The following is a 6,227-nucleotide window of genomic DNA, read 5'->3' on the forward strand; positions in this document are numbered from 1 at the left end:
AAATCATATGATAATTGACTCTCTCTGCTTGACTTATTTCACTCAGCATAATCTCTTCCAGTCCCGTCCATGTTGCTACAAAATTGAGTATTCATTCTTTCTGACGGAGGCATAATACTCCATAGTGTATATGGACCACATCTTCCTTATCCATTCATCTGTTGAAGGGCATCTTGGTTCTTTCCACAGTTTGGCGACTGTGGCCATTGCTGCTATAAACATTGGGGTACAGATGGCCCTTCTTTTCACTACATCTGTATCTTTGGGGTAAATACCCAGTAGTGCAATTATATGCCACATTTTTCATAAAGAACAAAGAGTTATCCTCTGCACAAGTGCTATAGTGTCTTTAAGTTGAGAGCTGCTGCTGAAAACATCTATATTATATTTTTGATATGAGTTCTGCCGCGTCATCTGAGATCAGACCATGACTGAAAGCTTTGCCACACAGACAGCATACATATGGATTCGCTTCCATATGTAAATGCGTATCTTGCCTGAGGAGCACGAGGACGGAAGTGTCTCCCATGCTGATTACTGGCTGTTTCTTCAACATGTGCATCCTTTGGTGACTTTGAATGTTAAAGCTCTTACTGATATTTCTTCCACATTCATTGCATCTGTAATACCATGTCATCTCAGGTCAGAATACTTATGAAGGCACTCTTGATTTCCTCTCCAATGTTGGGTTCCCTCATATCATCTAAGGGAAGAATATTGACTGAAGAATTTCCCACATAGCCAACATTCACATAGTTGCTCTCTGGAGTGTGTTCTCTCATGTCATCTAAGATCGAAATATTGACTGAAGACTTTCCCACACTGGTGACATACATGTGGTTTCTCTCCTGTGTGTTTTTATTATGTCGTCTAAGTTCAGCACATCGACTAACAGCTTCCTCACATAAGAGACATACATGTGGTTTCTCTCTAGTGTTGGTTCACTTATGTTGGCTAAGGTCGGAGCTCTGACTAAAAGTTTTCTTACATTGATGACATTCATAGCATTTCTCTCCAGAATGAATTCTCTCATGTTTTCTAAGGTAGAAACTGTGAATGAAAGTCTTCTTATATAGATGGCATTCATATAGTTTCTTTCTTATGTGACTTTTCTCATATTGTCTAAGGTAAGAATTCTGACTGAAGACTTTCCCACACAGATGGCATTTATATGGTTTCTCTCTATTGTGTGCTTGATTGTGGTTCCTAATGGCAGAGCTATGCAGAAAGCCATTCCCACACAGATGGCATTCAAATGTCTTTTTTCCAACGTGAGTCATCTTATGTCATCCAAGTCTAAAGGAATTACTAAAGCCTTTTCCACATAGATGACATTTATGTAATTTACCCTTTTGTGAATTTTGTTATGCTGAATAAGAGATGACTGTTCACTAAGTGATTTTCTACTGTTTGCTGAAATAATGTTTCTTCCTGAGGTGAATTAACAAATGTTGAGTCAATGCAGATCTATGAGTAAACTCATCACTCAAGTCAGTGCTTTCAATAGGATCTTCTGGAATGTGAGATTTATGCTTTGGGGAAGAAGATGAAAGGTTGTTAATGGTTTGCCCACATACATCCATACATTTATTTCTGTACATATAAATCCTAAAGTAGAAGTTAGTAATATTCTGCAGTTGCATACACATGTTGTTGATCCTGCAGGCATCAATATTTTCTCTTTTGTAGTATTCCAACCTCAGAGTTATCAGATTAATTTTGAAATCTTTAGTATGTTTCAAAGACTAGGTGATAAGCCATGTTTATGCAACTGATTCTCCCCCACCCCCTGCTCGCTCGCTCTCTCTCTTTTTTTTTAGATCTCAGGTTATTGATTTGAGCTCATGTTAATTTCTTCACTGATTTGAGGTGAGGTTAAGTGAGCAAGGCCAGCAGCAGAGGGAAAGAGCCTTATTAGATTTTCCAGAGCCTCTGTAAGAATTGTTAAATATGCCCAAGGTAACTAAAGCATTCAAATAAAAATAAAATTGATGAGGGTTAGTAAATATTCAAAACATAACTGTTAATTGCTCATTTTCAACTAATAATTCAAGCTAACTAAAAACTGAATTTCAAAATCAGCTTACAAGTTGAGTTAGGATATAATGTATATTACATTATAACACTTATTATAAGTAAATAAAATTTGGAAAACTTAAAAAAAAATAATGGCACTAGGGGAATGAAAGCGTAGAAGAGGACTTAGGTCCATGTGAGTATGTCTCAGAAATTGGTGTTTAGCTGGGAAAGTGTGTCAAATGAGCAAATACTCCAGATAGTAGAAACATTTTAAAGTTCTTTGTCAATTAGAAAAAAAATTCAGGGTTGAAATATGAAAGATGCAAAATGGTGGAAAGATGTTGGGTCAGAAAATAGTTGGAAAACCTTTAAATGGGAGGATCAGGATAAGAATCACTATGTCAACATTTAACTGTGGTAAGTACACAAATACCCTTTTCCCTAAAGAGAGAGAAAGTAGCAGGAGGACCCATGAGTTGTGATTGATTTATGCAAGGTATGATAACAATACGAGGAATTTTGCCCCAATGTCCTCACTTACATTTTAGAAAATATCACTAACCTGACAAAATCTTCAGTTGCTATTTCTAAGGACATACTCACTCAGCCTAGGCACCTCCTTGTACAAAAGCCCTGGTCTCGGCTGCTTACCTGAACTCTGGCCTTGGAGAAATCCAGTTCCTTCTCTCCACAGCTCTTTCCCTTGCTGCAACTGAAAGGATCTTTTGCAAATTTTATTACCTGTTTGTGGAGGAAAAAGAGTGTAAGGACTTAGAGTTCTCTGCAAATTAACCTTTGCTATCACCAAGTCCAGGGTGGGCTTTGCCAAGGATGAATAAAGAGATGGTTTGAAGGTCAGCCCATGTAAGAGCATCATCAACAGAGAACACATTGATGGTCCTTCAGCAGACCAGGAGGAAATGCAGCCTGGAGGCCAAAACAGAGTAGACTGCTAGATTGCTGATGCCCTTTCACAAGTTCAGAGAAAGAATGCAGAATAGAAAAGACTAAATGTCTCCACAGTGGGTTAAAAGTTATTTTCAAACATCATCCAATAAACATAAGAACCACAAGAATAATAAAAATTATGTCATTTTCACAACTCTGGTCTCAAACCTCCACATAGTGAGGAAAATAGAAACACTATTTCTAAGATATTTAATCAATTTATTTATTAATTAAAATAACCATTGAGTTTCCAGTTCTGTTCTGAATGCTAGAGACTGAGTAGCAAGAAAGGTATGAAATTGTGGTCAAGTTTATGTTCTAGTGTGGTGACAAAAAGTATAATGTGAAGAAACCTCTTCCTCTTGAGTAGGTACAAGGGTTGTAAAAGAATCAGGACGGCGATTAGAGTGGGATATGGGGGAGCTGTTCTACACATCCAATGAGTGAATGAATGGACACAAACATGCATGTTGGCAGACTCACCCAGAAAGACCAGATGACTGATGGTCTCAAGCATCACATCTCTGAACACCTTTCACTGGAGTGTGCCCAACAGGGCCCACTCTTCCTTGGTGAAGTCTATAGCTACATCTTCAAACATCACTGATTCCTGAAACATCATAGATATCCTGGTTTAGACAGAGCATCCAGATGTAGGAGCATCAAGATGACAGCACTGAGGAGGGGGGCAGAGGGGAGATAGGTTGTAGAAAGATCAATATGTATTTGGAGATTCCTGTCAGTACATTGCCAGTGCTGAATGGGTATCTGCCTTTGGATACATCTACAGAGATGTACACACTCTGACTTCATAAGACATTATTATAAAGCAATATCACATGAAGTATGGCATAATACAACCTAGATGTGTTTCAGTAACCTGGTGATTAAAACTTTCCAGATAAGTGATTATAAAATATTTTTTTGAAAATTCATAACTAAAACTCTCTTCCCCATTAGTTCCAAGAAATTCTATAGATTCATCATGAGACAAATAATAACCATGATGTAGTGCTTTTAAATCATAATCATTGGTTTAAATTATTCCTTAGATGAACTTCTGGTTCCTCATCTATGAACTAGTTTAATAATATGTGGTGAAGGTCAAAAGATCCAAGGCCTTGATGTAGGGAGTGTTTCCTGTCTAGCAAAGACATCTTAAACACAAGACATTATCATTAAAATGTGAGAGAACCTTCAATTGCCAGCATTGCTCAGAACTGAACAAGATTCATAGACATCTCTCTTAATGCTATAGGACTCGGGTGTTCATAACAAACTATAAGGTCAGATGGCTCAGCAGCACAACCCAGGGACCTCTGAGGTGGCTGTACTAAAGGACAGTCCTAGCCTGACCATTCCTATGTTATGAGGACTCCTATTCTCAATTTTCTCCAGGACCTCAGACACCAGTTATCACTTTCTCTTGTATCATTTTGTCTCCATGTGAAAGGATAAAGGCAATCTCAAGACTGGTTTGAATCTGTCTAGTTTTCCTAAAAATTTACATGGGAACCTAATTTTATTCTTCCTGCCATACTTTTTTTCCTTTATGTGTAGTGCAATTAAGCAAATACTACTCCCTATGCATTACTTCCAGTTATTGAGTATGAACTAAAGGTTTATTATTAAGAGGTAATATATGTGATTAGAGACAAGCATGATAGTGATAATTTCAGTAATATTTTTTAGAAATTTTCAGAAGTGAAAATTCTAATAAACGTTTGGGGTTTAAAATTGAGAAAAACATAAAATGATTCTTCCTTCCTTCTAAACCTTTCTCCTGTTCATCTCAACACTGAGCAATGCTCACACCAGGTCTTGTAACACCAGATTAATTATGCTTACGTGCTGAAACATCTACCCTACTGGACTACAATATTCCCCTCACTCATCTCTAGCACTTGCAGTCACCACCATCCTAAACCCACTGCATCCAAAGACATGGTTAATGAGTAAATTTTTTTAGAAGGCCATGCACTGAATGAGGGAAAGAAAACTTCTCTTATGTCTTCTGTAAATACACAAGGGTGTCAAGAGGCTGAAGAGAGAAGAAGGGAGGTTTGGGATGCCAGATCTAGGACTTTGGCTTGGGTTTCTTCGGGAGAGGGGATCCCACGCGGTTCATAGTGCTCAGGGAGTATGACAAAGTTGACAGCGATCCCCTGGAATCAGAGTCCTGCTCTTGTTCACCCCCAGCGCTAGTTGAACAGCCTAGGTTGAGAGAATAGGTCAGGGATGGACGAGGGTGTTGTGTGTGTCTAGGGGGAACACGGTTTCTTTTTTATTGATGAACATGACTAAACCCCCCCGTAGATGTGCATGTACTCACTGTTGCAGGGGAGGCTTGTTTCTTGACCTTTCTGCTGACAGCGTGAAGAAATCTATGTGTATCCTAACCTGTGTACATACACGTGCATAGTGTCTACCCATCTGCTCATCAATAGACATGCTCATCAACAGAGATGCATTTCAGGAAGGACTAGTGCTCATATTAAGGGAAACATAGCTTAGTAGTTCATACCAGTACTGCCATCTATGATCCATCACACGTGGGCATCCCAGCCATCTCCTCACTGGGCTCTTGCCTCCCACTCCACCTGTGAGGGCATCCGTCAGGGTCCTGCGCTGCACCCTAGCCGCCGGCAGGGGGCGCGCCGACCCGTCTTTTCCGACGCTACACCTTAGGCCCGCGTGGAACGCATGCGCGTCTCGCCCCTTGCTCTTGACGCCGCGTGTGCACGCGAGCCGGAGCGACGTTCCCTCGTGACAGACGGAGGCGGCGACGGTGCGGACGACGAGGGCCCGCGTCTTCGGTGAGTGACAGCCCTGTGCGGCCCGGACTGCTGGGAGGGGGCTTCCCCCGGCTGCTGCGGGATGGTTTTTCATAAATGGTGAGGAAGGAACTCGTTCTCCACCCTGGCCCGCGTGCCTGACCCTTTCCCGTGTGGTGTTTTAGCAGGACTTGCTTTACCCGCGCGCCCGCTCCCAGAGGGGCTTCGGGGCGGCAGTGCGGCCTGTGGTGGTCATTTTCACGGATTGGGGAGTGTTTTTTGTTGGTGGGGGGGGGACTCCATTGCAGCCTCGGTGTGAGAGAACCGCGTGGGCGGTGAGGCAGGGACGGACTGAAATGTCGGGGTGCTGAGGCAAAGCCGGGGCGCGGGAAGGGCCCGGGAGGACACATCCGGCTGCGGGCGGAAGGAGCCGTGCGCGCCCCCTGCGGCGCCCGCTGGTCTTCGTGGCGGTGGTGGTTTGTCCCA

General features: G+C 41.8%; 1 pseudogene; it reads right to left on the minus strand.

Annotated features, from left to right (window-relative positions):
* Positions 1-633: 633 nt before the first annotated feature.
* On the minus strand, positions 634-5,856 carry LOC111144404 (annotated as a pseudogene).
* Between the last annotated feature and the right edge of the window lie 371 nt (positions 5,857-6,227).

The sequence above is a fragment of the Enhydra lutris genome, unplaced genomic scaffold (assembly GCF_002288905.1).
Source record: "Enhydra lutris kenyoni isolate GAN:26980312 unplaced genomic scaffold, ASM228890v2 scaffoldscaffold11, whole genome shotgun sequence".
Taxonomy (NCBI): Eukaryota; Metazoa; Chordata; class Mammalia; order Carnivora; family Mustelidae; genus Enhydra; species Enhydra lutris.